General features: G+C 37.5%; 1 protein-coding gene across 4 annotated transcripts in view; it reads left to right on the top strand.

Moving 5' to 3' along the window:
* The window catches only part of LOC114643083 (potassium voltage-gated channel subfamily H member 1), an 846,735-nt gene that overhangs the window by 534,189 nt on the left and 294,505 nt on the right, over nucleotides 1-18,041 (top strand). The window lies entirely within an intron of this gene.

Raw genomic sequence — 18,041 nt, 5'->3', positions numbered from 1 at the left:
AGCTTCTGATCTGACTCAAACAGCGCCAGTATAACTTCACACCTAACCTGACGCTGTTCGTTTTCAAATAATATTGCATTACTTCGACGATGTTTTCTGATTGGTACTATTCGCGTCATAAAATGATTTCTTCAAAATGTCACATATATTTGTCTCTTTCTTTTTTTAAAATGTGCATTGTAGCACTCAGCAACTGGCCACCTGCATGTTCTTGCGCACACTAAACAAGACAGCGCTATATGCAATCATCAGATTCAAATGTTAACAGTTATATAGCACAGAATGGAAATCAGCAGTTCTTAGCATTCCACCATGCAAGCTGTCATATCAACCGCCTACTGTAACTTGCTTTCTTTTTTCTTCGGTTATAGTCTTGAATAAAAGTGCACTTGTTTTGTTATACTTTTACATCAACATATGTTCCTGTGTTTGAGCTACATGGGCATGCTCAAAAAATACACGTATAATGCCACGAAAAGTGCATGCAGACACTTCAGTTCGCAAGCATTGGTACGACAATGCAGTCACAAGTACACTGCAAAGCTATAGCGCGTCTTTATGTGAAAACAGCAGTGTCAGATGGGGAGTGTCTGATGATTGCATATAGCGCTGAAGTTACTGCTCTTTACTATGCTTTCCTCTGCATGTCCTGGAGTACAAAAGAAACAGCATACAGCAACATGTGGGGACTGGCAAGATTGGGGGAAAAAAACACGCGGTTGTATGTCGTATGTATCGTGATACACTGCAGAACTATAGCGTGTCTTTATGTAAAAACAGCAGTGTCAGGTGGGGGGCGGTAGGGATGGATCCTGAACGCGACTGAGACAATGAAAAGTGAATTTTAAAAAAATAAAGCTAACCTTTACAAATATCATAAATTACACCAGCTGTTACAGACTGAAATCAAATGTATCTTTTTATTCTAAAATAGTGAAAATAAGAACACTTCTCAAATGGGAGTTGTGCAGGATCGAACTCATGACCTTCTGATTTCCAGTCAGCGACTGATACTGTTACGCCACGGAAGCAGCGATAGTTAGTTCATATCAATGTCTCACACTAAGGCGGGTTTTTTTGGCGGTGGCTTTTTTTTGTACCTTTCGTGAAAGTGTGTCTTTGATATTTGGACTTCAGGCTTCATACATTATATAGTTTATGCCTACATTTTGTCAATTGCTACTAGAATATATAACACGTTTCTGTTTTAACAATGTGTTTACACAGATTACTGTAGAAATGCAACACATATGAAATGCGTGTGTTTCAAATAACAATCTTATTATTTCTACTCTAAAACTCCACTTCACTCCCAGGTAATCAATCAAGGCAAGAGCTGGGAAAAGCCTGTTTACGTTCTAAGTCGTTGGGGGGATGGAATAGCTGGCTGCTGGCAGCTTGTCTTTATCAGTACATTTAGATGACAAAAGACGCTGGCGGAGAGGTGAGAACGGTTTTAAGAAGCGATTTAAGGTGGGCCGGATATACGAGTTTTTTCGTAGGCTCTGGTAATTCTAGTGTTAACACTGCTATGTCAGGTAATTCTCATATCTTAGATTTTCTTCCCCTTTCTAAGGATATCATCCAAATGATTTGAAGGCTCAAATGGATGAGTAATTCACAGTCCTTCACTTTCCTTCCAAGTATTTAATTAAACCCAATAATGCATGATAAATACACACAGGTGTAAATGGTAACAAGTTAAATGGAGAAATGCTGGTCTCTTTTGTCATTTGCATGTTATTGCTAATTAGGAGCAATTAAAAACCAAGAATACAGCTGTTTAAGACTAAAATAAGCAATAAGGGTTCAAAATGTTAATGAGCAAGACCACTAAAGTGAAGCAGAACTGTTACTTGAACAATAAGTGCTTCTTATTAAGCAATTGGGTTGGAGCAAAAACCTGCAGCCACTGTGGCCCTCCAGGACTGTGATTGAGGACCCCTGCCCTGAACTGTGATACTGAAAAATCTTTGTTTTCAGATCTTTTGAGAGTTGCTTGGAGGATCCCATGCTGTCACTCTTCAGAGGAGAGTCAAAGGGAAGCACAACTTGAAACTGACCACCTTAAATACCTGTATATCTCATGATTGGACCCACCTGTCTATGAAGTTCAAGGCTTAATGAGCTAATCCAACCAATTTGGTGTTGCAAGTAATCAGTATTGAGCAGTGAGATGCATTCAAATCAGCAAAATTACAAGGGGACCCAAATTTTTGCACAGCCAGTTTTTCACATTTGATTTAATTTCATACAACTAAATACTGCATCACTAAAAATCTTTTTTCGGAAAACACTCCAGTACTCAGATGTTCCTAGGAAATGAAGGACATACCACTGTTATCTTTTTTGTTGAAAGCAGAGTAAATTATTATGCAGGCTGTGAGGGGTTCCCCAAACTTTTTCATATGACTGTAAATACCCTTCCAAAATGAAATGTATGAAAATGCCATCATTGTGTTGGGTTAGTAGTATGCTATATATAATATATATAATAAGTAAAAAAAAAATTACCATAAAATAAAATTCTATCAGTTTGCCAAAATGGAACCACTTAAAAATATTACAATGGCAGGAATTGATCATCTTTTGCTTGGTGAGAAATGAGACTATGACAACATTACTATTGCGCTTGTGTGTACAGGAAGTTCCATATGAAGGAAAACCATTATATGTCACTCACTTTTAATGCTGCTGGGTAGATCTGATGTGCTTGGAGGATACTACATATATAAGAACCTAACAAATGTAAGGAGACCACGCAGTCCATCAGTCTTGTTGGTTTTCCTAATGGCAACATTAAGCTTTCCCAGTATCTCATCCAGATCCTTCTTAAAGGTTGTCAAGGTCTCTGTTTCGGCTCCATGTCTCAATAGTTTGTTCTACATTCCTACAACTCTTTGAGTAAAGACACGCTGCCTGACATTAGTCTCAAATGCACTTCTTCTTAACTTCCACTGGTGTCCTCAAGTACTGTAGATACTTGGTACTTATGCCCACAGTGAAACCAATGTTGAGGGGTTTTCAAGTAAAAATAACAGTTAATGTCCACTCATTTCATACTTCTAATCAGCTCCCTCACAGATTTTTTGTACACTATCACATTTCTCCTACTGCTTGCCCTGAGAGGTTTTTTAAAGATAGTGTAGTTTATTGTGAAAACTTCATTATGAAGTTCAAAATGCCTTGTCAAGAAAAGACAGACTGATTCTAGCAAACAGAAGTTATTTTGAAACATGTTGGCATCTGGGAAGTTAGATCTGTCCCATATGCTTGAGCTCAGTTTAGAAACAATTGTAGACTCATTAGAACAAATCTGCAGCATTATGTTTTGCTGTGTGTTTAGTTGAGTAAAAATTAAAGTCATGTGAAGCCAAAAGACTTTGGAACACAACCACATGCCCTGAATATGCTGGAGTAATTGTGGAAAAAGCTAAAATTCTAATTAGGTATGTCAGATATTGAGATTGAGTTAATGTACTGTTTTCATTCCAAAATAGTCATCTTTAATTCCACATTGGTCATCATTTTCACTAAGAAATAGTAATCAGTCTTTCATGGTACCTTAATGTTATCAGTATTTGCCAGTTTAGTGGAATTCTTCACAAAATTATGTTAGTATCAGATATATTAAATTATGATAAATGGCTTTATTCTGAATTTTTCCCCATTTTTTGCCCAAGCTTGCTCTTCCTTTGATTTACTTGTGCTCCTTTACTTCTAATGGGTATTCTTGGGTATTTTAATGGGTAATGACTGTAGACACACCCTGGCTGTCCAAGGCTGCAATCGTGATGAATTATTTTGAGAGAATGGAGCTGAGACACACTACATAGAATTGCATGGTATTGGTCTCGTCCATTGCGGGAGATGGACGTCTGAAGCGGAGCTCCGTTAGCAGCGGTGTTATTTTTACTATTATTTCTTATTATCCCGAGGGTTCAATTATAGTATATGCAAGCATATATAAACATGACCGGTAAGAAAGGTTCTCAGAAAGAAACGGAAAAGAAACCTAAAGCTGCATCCAAGCCTAGACAGGCAAGTTCAAGTTCAAGGTATGGCCTTTCAGAGACTGACCTGGAACAGACAGGCGAAAGCCCAGATTTCTCGGGACCACGGTCCGCTGCATTGTCTCCAGTTGAGAGTGAAAATGGGAGCGAAGGTGCAAGTCATGCAGGTCACGATAGCTTGCCGATTCCAGAAGATCACTTGAAACTAGAGATGGCCTTGCAGTCTGCGCATTCATCTACTCATCGCAAGCCGGGAGCATCGGCTGTAATGGGGGTTGCCACTTCACCCGCGGAACACGAAAGCCAAAACGATTTGTCCGAACTGAAGGAAATGATCTCAGTGGCCATGAATGAGCTCAAGAAAGACATTCAGAAATATATTAAGAAAGAAATAAATGGCTTGCTCAAGACAAACGAGAAGCTGCGGCTAGAGCTGCAAGAGATGTGGCAGGAATATAAAGACTTGGAAAAACTTATATATAATTGGTTTGATGCAGCCTTTAAAGGTATGCTGGGAAAAATTGAAGAACACATTTATGAAAATGCGTTTAAACTGGGAGAACTTGCTGATCAGCTGGAAGATGTTAAGCAGACATTCACAACTCGAGTTGAAACAGCAGAACATCTGGCATTTACTGCTGATGTAAAAGCTACAGCTGCAAATTCCGAATGCAAAAAACTTGGGAGACAGACTTGCGGCTCAGGAAGATGGATGTAGAAGAAATAATATTAGAATCGAAGGTCTACCTGAGAATCGTGAAAGTCCAAACCCAATGAAACTCGTAGCTGAACTATTCTCAAAAATAATTGGAGAGGACTTTAAATCAGATACCGAGATAGCGGCAGCTTATCCCATACGTGAATCAAATACCTCTAAACCTAGGACCCTAATTTTCCACTTCGAGAGATTACAATTTAAGCATAATGTAATGGGACTTCTCAGACACAAACAAGAGATTATATTTGAAAATAACCACATTTGTATTCTCCCTGATTTCTCACCCTCAACAGCTGCTAAACGTGGAGCTTTTTACAACGTTAAACAGCAGTTACGGAAAGCCAATATCAGATACAGCCTCTTGTATCCTGCCAAACTGAAAGTGGATATTCAAGACAAATATTATATCTTCTCCATGGAGGAAGCAGAAAAGGAATTAAGAAAGCTGTTCCTGACACTTTTTTGAAATACGATAGTGAGTCGCATCCTGTCATGGCATGGCAAGAAGATATTACAGTAATCCCTCGCTATATCGCGCTTCGCCTTTCGCGGCTTCACTCCATCGCGGATTTTATATGTAAGCATATTTAAATATATATCGTGGATTTTTCGCTGCTTCGCGGGTTTCTGCGGACAATGGGTCTTTTAATTTCTGGTACATGCTTCCTCAGTTGGTTTGCCCAGTTGATTTCATACAAGGGACGCTATTGGCAGATGGCTGAGAAACTACCCAGCTTACTTTTCTCTTTCTCTCTCTTGCGCTTTCTCTGATTCTGATGTAGGGGGTGTGAGCAGGGGGGCTGTTTGCACACCTAGACGATACGGACGCTCGTCTAAAAATGCTGAAAGATTATCTTCACGTTACTATCTTTTGTGCAGCTGCTTCCTGAAACGACATGCTGCACAGTGCTTCGCATACTTAAAAGCTCGAAGGGCACGTATTGATTTGTGCTTGAAAAACAATCTATCTCTCTCTCTCTCCCTGCTCTTGATGGAGGGGGTGTGAGCTGCCGCCTTCAACAGCTTTGTGCCGCGGTGCTTCGCATACTTAAGCCAAACAGCCCTATTGATTTGTTTGCTTTTTTCTCTATCTCTGTGACATGATCTGCTCCTGACACACTCCTTTGAAGACGAAGATATGTTTGCATTCTTTTAATTGCGAGACGGAACTGTCATCTCTGTCTTGTCATGGAGCACAGTTTAAACTTTTGAAAAAGAGACAAATGTTTGTTTGCAGTTTTTGAATAATGTTCCTGTCTCTCTACAACCTCCTGTGTTTCTGCGCAAATCTGTGACCCAAGCATGACAATATAAAAATAACCATATAAACATATGGTTTCTAATTCGCGGATTTTCTTATTTCGCGGGTGGCTCTGGAACGCAACCCCCGCGATGGAGGAGGGATTACTGTACCTGCTGTCTGATACGGGTACCATAATTATACATCCTTTTCTCTTCTCGGCCACTTTTTGTTTATGTTTTAATTACAATTTTACGTGTAAGTGTGGAAGAAATTAAAGTAGTTTTTTAAAAAAAAATGTTTATAACTATTCTAAAGGGGACCGTTTAACATCATACCCTTGGTTTATTGTTATTGTTATTATTGCATTAGGGTTTACTATGCTTATCCAGGGCCACTTTTTAACACCATTCCCTGGGTTTACTGCCTTAATATTTAAAGACTGTTGAAGATTATATTCAATGCTTATAGCATTTAGACTTTTTTGGCTTTTTTTTATCTCTACTTTTTAATCCTCAAATGCCACTGCTGGTGGGCTTGTTTTGTTTTGGACATGCTCTGTCTCTAGGTATGTCAGAAGACTGGGACTTTATGAAGTGGGGTCCAACGTCACGTGGGGAGGCAAAATGGGTGGGTGGGGGGATAAGGGGGGGAGAGAAAGAGAGCAAGCTATATCAAATATATCCTTTTAATCCTTATAATTATAACTTCCAACGTAACAATAGGCTGCATGGCAATAACTTGTGGGAAAATTGGAAATTAAGGTTAAAGCTATCTTACTCCCAGTTAAGACTACAAAATGACATCAAAAATTCAGAATCAATGTCTCAGTGATGGGACAGTTAACTTTGTGAGCTGGAATGTTAAAGGCCTGAATCACGAATTAAAGAGAAAGTATTCTCTCACCTAACAGGTCTAAACGCTAAAATAGTATTTTTTACAGGAGACCCACTTAATAAGCAAGGATCAGTTCCGGCTGCAAAAAGACTGGACTGGCCAAATGTTCCATTCCAGCTTTACAAAGAAAACTAGAGGTGTGGGAATTCTTATACATAGAACAGTCTCATTTGTAGCATCAGATGTAGTATCTGATCCTGAAGGGAGATATGTTATTGTCATGGGCAACTTATTTAACTGTAAAGTGATTTTGGTAAATGTTTATGCACCCAATATCAACGATAGGGAATTCATGCAAAATGTATTTGCATCTATTCCCAATGTGAACACTCATAAAATTATAATGGCTGGGGACTTTAATTGTGTTTTTAAATCCACTCTTAGATAGGTCTCCTGTCACATGGGGGATGACATCTAACACTGCAAAGACAATTACACAGTTTTTAACTGACTACAATTTATCAGACCCCTGGAGATTTCTAAATCCAATCTCAAGAACATATTCCTTCTACTCACCAGTGCATCATTGCTACTCAAGAATTGATTATTTCTTTATAGATAATAATTTCTTGCCACTATTAAATCTTGTAAGTATGACACTATTGTTATTTCCGACCATGCCCCTCTGATCTTGGAGCTGAAATCATTATGTCCCACATACTCATCTCGCAGATGGCGTCTCAATCCACTTCTATTAGCAGGCGAGAACTGTACAGAATTTATATCAAAAGAAATCAGTTTCTTCCTAGAGACAAATACATCCTCAGAGGTCTCTGCAGGAATACTCTGGGAAACTGTAAAGGCCTCCTTAAGAGGACAGATTATTTCATATCTTTCCCACAGAAATAAATTAGAAACCAAGAAAGTATCAGACCTAACCAGCAAAATTATTAGAATAGATCAAGAACATGCCAGGTGTCCAAGTGAGGCAGTTCATAGGAAAAGACAGGCTCTGCATTCAGAGCTCAACCTCTTAACAATCAAAGAAACTGAACAACTCATTTTTAAATCAAGACATCATTACTATGAACATAGAGAGAAAGCTAATAAGCACTTAGCTCAACAGATCCACAAGCAAGAAGTTCACAATGCAATCCCAACAATCACCAACACGAACGGAGATAAAATTATTGACCATAAAAATATAATGCACACATTTAGAGACTACTATAAATCCTTATATTCTACTCAATTCAAAGAAGACAACCCATAATCTAATGCATTTCTGGATACATTACAGATACCACAAATAGATACTTTTATTGCAGAGGAATTGGATAAACTTCTGGCGCTATCAGCATTACTAGATGCTATAAAGTGACTTCAGAGCGGGAAAGCAGCAGGCCCTGATGGCTACCCTGTCAAATTTTATAAGAAATTCTCCACTCAGTTAGCTCCCCTCTTATTAGCAACATTTACAAAAGCTAGAGACAATCAAATTCTACCTCAAACTTTTCGCCAAGCATTAATCACAGTCTTTCCTAAACAAAACAAGAACTTATTACAACGTGCATCATACAGACCAATTTCACTTATGAATAATGATGTTAAGATACTCTCCAAGGTCCTAGCTACAAGGATGGAGAAAGTGCTTCCTTCGGTAAGATCACAAGATCAAACTGGATTTATTAAAGGCCGACAACTTCCAATCTCCGACGCCTGTTTAATGTAATATATTCACCTGCAAAGTCAAACGCCCCAGAGATATTATCGTTGGATGCAGAAAAAGCATTTGATATGATTGAATGGAACTACCTTTTCACTACCTTAGCAAAATTTGGGTTTGGCCTGAACATTTGTGCATGGATCAAACTACTGTATACCAATCCAGAAGCTTCAGTTTGTATTAACAACATTTGTTCAGACTACTTTAAACTAGAATGTGGTACCAGACAAGGATGCCCCTTGTCACCACTGCTATTTGCAATCACCATTGAACCTCTGGCAGTTCACTGTTGAAATGCTTCAGATAAAGGGGATTATCAGAGAAGGACTTGAACAGAAAATTTCTCTATATGCAGATGATATGGTTTTGTATATATCAGACCCACAAAATACTGTGCCTGCAGTCTTAACAGCACTTACAGAATTTCAAAAGATCTCTGGTTTCAGAATTAATTTGAATATTAGTATGCTCTTTCCAGTGAATTGTCAAGCATACAATATTAGATTGGACACCTTCCCTTTTATTATTGCAGATCAGTGTAAATACATAGGGTTAAATATCACAAGTAAACATAAAGCTCTTTATCAACAAAATGTCGCTGTCTGTATGGAAAAAATTAAGCAAGACTTGCATAGATGGTCAACCCTTCATCTCACTCTAGCTGGAAGAATTAACATTGTTATGAATGAGGATATGATGAATATCCTTCCTAAGCTTCTCTTTTTATTTCAAAACATTCCAATATACATCAATAAATCATTCTTTAAGCAATTAGATTCAACCATAATCTCATTTATTTTGAACTTAAAACATCCACGTATCCAAAGAGCGACTCTACAAAGACCTAAGACAGAAGGTGGCATAGCTCTTCCTAACTTTCAGTTTTATTACCGGGCAGCAAACATACAAGCTATAAAAACCTGGACACAAATAGATGAACATACACAGGCTTGGTCCACAATAGAAATAAAATCCTGCAGTACTTCTTTATATTCCCTGCTTTGTGCCCCAATAAATGCAAGTTATCGCCAATATACTAATAACCCAATTGTGCTTCACTCACTCAGAATATGGAACCAATGTAGAAAGCATTTTAAGATGGAGAATCTTTTATCTGTGGCACCTCTGCATGAGAACCACCTTTTTCAACCCTTGCAAACATATGCAGTCTTTAATATCTGGAAAACATTTGGGATTAAATTGCTTAGAGATCTTTATATAGACAACATCTTTGCATCCTATGAACAATTACATTCCAAATTTAATTTTCCAGCAACACATTTCTTTCACTATGTTCAAATTAGAAACTTTGTTAAATAGAACCTGCCCAATTTTCCCCATCTACCACTGTTCTCTATGCTGGAAAAATATTGCTCAGTTTCGAGGACTCGGACAGCATTTCTGCAATATATAAAATTATTGTACAGTCCCTCCCTTTCAAAGATCAGAGTACAATGGGAAAAGGATCTCTCACTCAACATATCACAAAAGGAATGGAAGGTAGCAATGCAGAGAATTCATTCGAGCTCCATATGTGCAAAGCATACAATTATTCAACTCAAAATTATATATTGAGCACATCTGTCTCGCTTAAAAGTGTCCAAAATGTTTCCAGGGTAAGATCCAACCTGCGAACGCTGTAATCAAGCTCCAGCCTCACTGGGTCAAATGTTTTGGGCCTGCACCAAATTAAGACAAAAATTTTTAAGTGCCTTTCTGACAGCTTTGGTGTCACAATCCCTCCTAATCCACTAACAGTTGTGTTTGGTGTTCTTCCAGATGGGCATAAAGTGGAGAAGGACAAACAAACTGTGATTGCCTTCACTACATTATTGGCACGCAGACTTTTTTTGCTGAACTGGAAGAATCCTAACTCTCCTCTTTTAAGTCAGTGGGTAACTGATGTTTTATATTATTTGAAATTGGAAAAAATCAAATTCTCGGTCAGAGGATCTGTGCAGAACTTTTTCAAAACCTGGCAGGATCTAATCAATAATATTTTAGAATAAGCTCTTAAAGCACTGAGGAAGTAGATTCTCTTCCTTTATCCGCCTATGAAACTCATCAATTTATTTATTTTTACTAGCTTTAAGTTTTATTGCGTTGGCCATGCTCTCTTTCTCAGGGATTTGATTTGTTTTCAATCCTATTTTTTGTAAAAATTGATCTATTTGTATGGAATGACTACAATAAAATCAATAAAATTAAAAAAAAGGAAAAAAAAAGAATTGCATGGAATATTCCAGATAATTATGATCACATCCAGTTTGCATATCATCTCAACTGGTCTACAGAGGATGCCGTACCTCTTGCACTTTATACCATCCTGGACGAAATGGTTAGTAAAAGCTGTTATACCAGAGCCCTGTTTACACACTACAGCTCACTATTTAACACTTTTGTGTTGTCTAAGCTGACCACCAAATTCCTTAATTTAGGACCTGGTGCTGCCCTCTGCAATTGAATTCTGGATTTCCTAACCTAAAGAACTGAGCATGTGTACAGATTGGCAGCATCACATCACATAGGGTAGTGTGCTGAGCCTCTTTCTGTAGTCCTTGTTTGCCTCTGACTGTCTGTACAGACTCTGCTCCAACCCTATCATTAAACTTGCTGAAGATGCCACCATCATAGGCTTGATCACCATCAAAGATGAGACGGCTTATTGAGAAGAGGTCTACCTGCTGAATTGTAACAAACGCTGCCTACAAAGTGTGAATCGTTATACTGTACTTCTCTACCTGTGAAGCTGAAGGAAAAGAATCGAAAAGGCCAGCACCCTCGCCATACTTCATCCTTCTCACCCCTCTCCAAGCATCCCCTTGATGTTATACAAAAACATGAAAGATGAGTAATTTTTCATCCATTATAATAAGAAAGATGCAGACAAATAACACAAAATGCACAATCAAAAAACATTCCCCAGACACCTGCAAAACTATTAACGAAACCATTAACAAAACCAAAATCATTTAAGTTCTAGCTTAGAGAATTTTATAAACAGTTGGGTTAAATTGAGAAAAGAGAAAAGGTCTGGTTTGGATGGAGGATATGAAATGCAAGAAGCCGGCAAATCAGGTGAAGCTATCTGTACTCTGCATTTTCCCTGACATAAAACTGGAATTGCCATACTACGTTCAACATTGAGGAGCTCCCATTTGATGCCGGCTGCACACTGGAACCATTGCCTGAGGTGGCCAGTTTTCCTTTTCAAGCTTTTTCCAAGACTTCAATCAGCCAGTCCTTCATTGGCTAGGGAAATTGCCAATTATTTGTAAATCTGTTTTGGTGAAGTAAAAACCCATTAGCTGTCCACTCGTTTTCATTCTTCTTGCTCTGTCCTCCCTTTTGAAGGGCTTCCTGTGGTACCAAAAACTGGTGTCCTTAGCAACCCCTATCATCTATCTGGGAACAATCACAGTATGGTAACAATAGCCTTTGAGCGCCATCCCATTATTTCATATTGGAATGACGAAACAATAAGAGAGCACGTTTAGGCAGAACAGACTTAGTTGTGCCAACACAACAATCTTATCCTTATTATCAGCAAGGCAAGGAACTTGTCATAGACCTCAAAAGGAAGACCACACAGCCATCTACATTGGAGGGGATGCTGTTTCTTGGAGTGACTATAACTGATGACCTGAAGTGGCCACAGCACATTTCGACTCATAAAGGCTCACAAACAGCTCTGCTCTCTCAGATGTCTGAACTTCTACAAGTGCACTATAAAGGCCAATCTCACTGACTACACCACATCAGCACCTGCTGGGCTCAGGATCATAGTGCTCTGTGGAGGGTGGGAAAGGTGGCTGTCTTCTTTTCAGGTCATATACATCAAAGGCAAATAGTACAATTAAACACCTCGGCCATCCTGCACAGTTGTTTTTCTCGCTCCACTCTTCAGGTAGATAGCCACTTGCACCAGCAGATTGTGAAGTCGATTAACAGTCAATTATAAGAATTCAAATATTGTAACATAAACTGTGTATGAATATATAATACTTAACATGTATGCTGTATACATTCCATGTTGCGTATACTGTTTATTTATTTGTTATTTTTGTGTTTCTTAGAAGTCACACAAATTTCATTGTACTACATTCACATGACAATAAAACCAGCTTTATATTTAGCATTCACCTTGGCATTATAATTTCCAGTATAGAGTAGGCCTTGGTGGCATCAACCCAGTATTGAAAAGAGAACAGTTTGACCATTTTATGAGTGTGACTACCCAGAATATTCTCATCAGCCTATCCATTTTATGAACCGGAATATGCCTCAGGAGGAATGGACACAAGGCACACCCACACGTGCATGGCCTAACTCATTCACACAAGGTCAATTTAGTGTCACCATTGAGTTTAACACATACTGTTCTGATATGTGTGAAGAAGCTAAAGCATCTGGTGAAAAGCCACATGGACATGGGGAAACCATTCAAGCACAGAGCAGCAATGAAATCCAGATCCCTGGAGGTATGAGCTGCCAGTACTAGACATCCTTGCTTTTTTCCACATTTTTATTAAACATTTGCATGGGAACCAGTTCAACCCAATTTGACTTTTTTAAGTCATACAGACAGGAGAGTTGGCAATTATAGGCTAATGGATGAAGTTTGACCCAGGTCACTTGCTGTCAAGTTCTTTTGAATATTTCTTAAACCTGATAGAAAAAAACAGGCATCGTGTTCCAGAGTACTTTACTTTGTCATTTTCATATAAATTCAGTTTCTGAAAGTTAGGAGGCACAGTAGGATTTACAATCTAAAGGTGAATTTTTCCAATCTTATATCATAGAAATGCAATCCAGTGATATTCACTTTTAACAGCGCTCATATTTTAGGAAATACAATTGCTTTGTTTGCTATCAGTTCATATTTATTGGTAAAGGAATCTAATAATTAAGTTTGGCCAACTTGAACATTAGAGAAAGAAAGGAATAAGAAATGCAGAAACTCATTTAAATAAGACCAGCATATACTGAATACTGCATGTATAGCACTGAAATATTGTCATTAATGTTTTATGATTAGGGAATGTTTTTAATGAGCCTGGCAATTTAAATGGACCTTAACCACAGGGTGACAGCACATCTCATGCCTTAGAACATCCAAAGCAACATTAATTTTTCCTGTTGATCTTTGTTATCTCACTTGCTAATTTATCTTTTCAGTTTATGAATAGAGGCACAAATGTTAAGTATAAAAATACATATTTGTATGATTATTTCAATCCCCATATAATTTATATGCCATATAACTTTATGAAAAGCAAAGTCTGTACCAAAGCAGAAGTGTGGTTGTGTTCTAGAAGGTCTAGAAATACACTCATTGTCAGCAGTCCTGGAACACTGCTAGAACTAAAAAGCTCCTGAAGTGCAAGTATATGTATTTTTCTGCTCATATAATCCTGTACTTCATGTTACCATGTGCACGTATATAAAAGAGATAAATATGAACATAACTTCACTGCACTCACCTAGCAGCCAAAGTGAAAAGTCTCTTATGTGATTAGACTTGCCTGAATTAAAACAAGGTGTCCACATGTACACAGTAATCTCCTTGTCTTTATTCTTGTCAAATTATTTAGGTTAGTGTATCTCTGAATGGCTTTCTCTGCATTTCCGTGCGAAAGAGTCTTAAGAGCAGGTGCCATTCTGGTTCTAGCAAATATATCTAAACACAGAGGAAAAGATACAACCTCAATGACTTTAATTGTTTTTCACCACCTTTAAACTACAGTTGTCATACCTCTTATCAACAGTGTAGTAAGGGTGTGGATGTCTTAATCTGACTCCATATTATTACTGTACTAGTCATTTAGCCCGTTACAATAACGGGCGCTAGAACAGTAGTGCATAAACATTAGTAGGAACAGTCTATATTAAATGGCAAGGGACCTTGACCTCATTCTTTTTGTTGGTCGTATTTTTCTTTCTTTCAGCTTTTCTTTTGTTGATGTTTACTTGCTGAGCTGACCGTTCTTCGTGGGCTACCGCCATGTATTGTGTGTCTTTAATTTTCTGTGACAGTAATACCGTCTTGTACGTCCACTGGCTTGTACGTCTGTAATATACCTTTAATTTTCTCTGGCGGTAATACAGGTGTGCGCATCGGTAATATGCCTTTAATCTCCTCTGACAGTAATACTGGCTTGTATGTGGCTGTAATATGAGTCACTGTATTGTGAACCTTTAATTTCCTCTCGCAGTAATACTGGTTTGTATTTAAGTAAAACGCCTCTAACTTTCTCTGACAGTAATATCGTGCATCGTACCGCGCATGCGCACTTGACCAGAAGACACACACACACGGACACCTGGACGCACACAGGGATTTTATTAAAGAGGATATATATTTAAAGATTATATTTATTCTAAGTTATGAATCGATTACAAGTTACTGTAGTATTGGCTGTGTTGAGTTAGGACATGAAGGGAGTCGATATGGCAGATAACGATGCAAAAGACCGGGAGAGATGGACACTGATGATCCTTTGTGGTGAACTGTAAGTGGGAGCAACCAAAAGAAGAAAGTTGGGTATCTTGACTTACCATGTGTTACATTTAGTTCAAAGCCAAACTGTTAAAAGAATGCTCAACAATTATGAATATTCAGACTGTAAACCTGAGTTAAAATTGGATGTTTTATACAATAATTAACAATTTAGTAACCACCAAACTAAAAATTATAAATAGTAATGAAGTAATGCAATTACAAATATAAAGAATAGAGACATGCATTCTGAGAGCTTGCCCTAGAATTTTCCAAATTGGTCATTGTGGCCATTCTCCTTCAACTCTGTTGTGCAGCCCAAGGCAAGTTGTTTGGCTGGTTTGGAGCACCAACTGAGAATGAAAACCTTATCAGATGGAATGAGGGGCGACTCCTTGATTCCTGGGAATGTACAACTGATGTAATAAAGTCAATTTTGAAATTTTGAAGGGGGTTCAAAGGTGGTTTGTGAACCCAAGCAGTACTTATCCCCAAGAAAGGCCAAAGACAACACTAAACTTTGACATATCTTCCAAGAAAGAGTTGACTTTGTTGAGGGTCTTTTCAGAGGATAAGTATTTAATTACTCAGGCTCCTGTGGTGATTTGCTTGAAGCTGGCAACAGTTGTGATGCCAAAGATGAATGACAAATGTTCTCTTACCCTTTAATGTGTAGAAAATGTTACTACAAATGCAGTGCTTAGGACAGGCACTTGTACATAGGTCATTCATGTTATGTCAACTAATAAAAATATTTTTCTGTCCACACTTTCTCTGATATCCTACACTAGCATCTCAGAATGTCATGATCTAGCCTTGACTATTAATATTTTTACCATTTTGGTCATTTCTGATTTATTTCACATAGTATAGTTTTGATTTTCTAATGTTTCATTTACCATTATAACAGTGAAGTCATTGTATCACCATTTTGTGCGATTATCGTGGTTACTCGTCGTTCTCGCAAATTTTTTTACACTATAAAACACCCTTATTGATTTAATTATGATAAGGATTATTAGATTGCCAGTACTATTTTTTTTGTTAATTGATTTCAGAGCTGATGCCAGACTCTTTTGTTCCTACCTGTTTTGACCTTTTGCCTTGTTTTGGCTATTCTTTAGGGTTCTCCTTGTTTATGTTCCTTTTCCCAGTTCATTCTCCTTGTGGGCAGTTGGCTCATTGCACACAGACCCTGACAGATTTTATCATAGGTATTGTTCTTTAATTCACCATTATTTTAAAATGTAACGTATGGAGATGAGGGGCTAATTGCTGCACAACAACCATGCAACTCAAAATACTTGAATTAATTGCAGTATTTCTTAATATAGGAATGGGTATATCCAGATTGTGAGCCTGGCAATAAAAACCCTGCTTCATTTATTTTAGTGGTCTCGGATAAATTTCCCCACATGCAAATGATTTTATATTAGTTTTTTAGATCCATTGTATCTAGCCTAGTACATCTCGCCATATGGAGACTGGAGATATCTAATGCAGCTAAGTGATGTCACACAGAATGATAATGAAAGTTATCATTCCTAACATCATACCTTGTATTTTTTATCTTAATAAATAGTTAAATATTATGCAGCAACATGGTTTTTAAATTGGGTTTATATATTGTTGACATAAAAAAGAATAAAGATCTTAAATTGCAGAAGAGTTGCATACGAGATTTCAGTGTTTCTGTATCGGCTTGTGGCCTTATCTTATACTCTACTGTTAAAAGTTCTTAGGACCGCATATATCAGAGAGGAAACTAGTTAATTTTAAATCGCTCGATGGTCAAAAAAATACAATTTCAGCTACCTCAGTATCTTATATCCCAGATATTTCTTTTGTCAGCTCCTCCAGTAGAAAGATGAATATCATACACAGTATGAGCTTAAGTTTGTGCTTTCCATTCACTCCACACCAATAAGGCAGATGCTGTGAGGTTAAATTTAAAAGGCATGGCAATATTGCTTTTTTTTCAGGAGTCACTACGTTTGCCTTCTATTTTAAACTGATGCTGAATATATTTCTTTTAACAGTGTTGGACACATACCATACTGGATGAATTGTGTTCAGTTTTTTTGTGTTATGAAAGATTTAATTTAAAAGTTTTAGAAATAAATGTTTTCCAAATGTGAATCTTACTACATTTTTCATGGAGTATTTAAAAAGAGAGCACTAAATGTAAAGTCTGATATTTCACATGTCACGAATGGACTCTAGTACAGAATTAGTTATTAGTGGCAGTGTGTTTAAAAGTCAGACATTCTGTGCAATAAAGTATAAGCATTTTCTGCGCAGTATGTTTCATTTTGTGCTTATGACACAAGATATTACTGTGCAGATGAGCAGGGCTGCAATTACTTCAGTTTACTCAAAAGATTATAGTCACCAAAAGCTATATACAGTATATATGCTATGTGTGTGTGTGTGTGTGTGTGTGTATATATATATATATATATATATATATATATATATATATATATATCTCTATACATACAGTATATAAAAACACATTCCTAGCCTTCATGTGGAGGTGCAGCCTTACTACTTCAAACCTATTTACCTTCATTGCCTGTTTTGTCATGGTAAAGTTCTATGTGACTCTATTTTCCCCTTTTGTACTCTTTATTATATAGACTTTATCGGAATGCCTCAAATCCCATAGACTTATCACATTTAATAAGGTATTATACTTTAGCACTTCTCCCCACCTTCCCTTCTACATCTATTACCACAGGCAGTTAGAGCAAAAGGACAAGCAGGAATTAAGTTGCAACTTTTAATAATGTATTGTTGATAATATGTATAAAATAATATTAATGAAGCAAAGTGAATATGTGAATTTTGCCAACCATACAAACTGATAAATGCTAGATGTATAGTTTCAGGTGGCACACAAACTTGTAGTTACTCAAATGTCTCTGGGCAAGTCATCATTTCTAGTCAGCTTTCTTCTGGACACATCACATGCCTGTCTCAATATGGCTGCTAGGTTGTGCTCCTCA

This window comes from Erpetoichthys calabaricus, chromosome 15, assembly GCF_900747795.2.
Source record: "Erpetoichthys calabaricus chromosome 15, fErpCal1.3, whole genome shotgun sequence".
NCBI classification, from domain to species: domain Eukaryota; kingdom Metazoa; phylum Chordata; class Cladistia; order Polypteriformes; family Polypteridae; genus Erpetoichthys; species Erpetoichthys calabaricus.
Note: the sequence above shows the minus strand (reverse complement) of the source record. Positions and strands in the feature narration are given on the sequence as shown.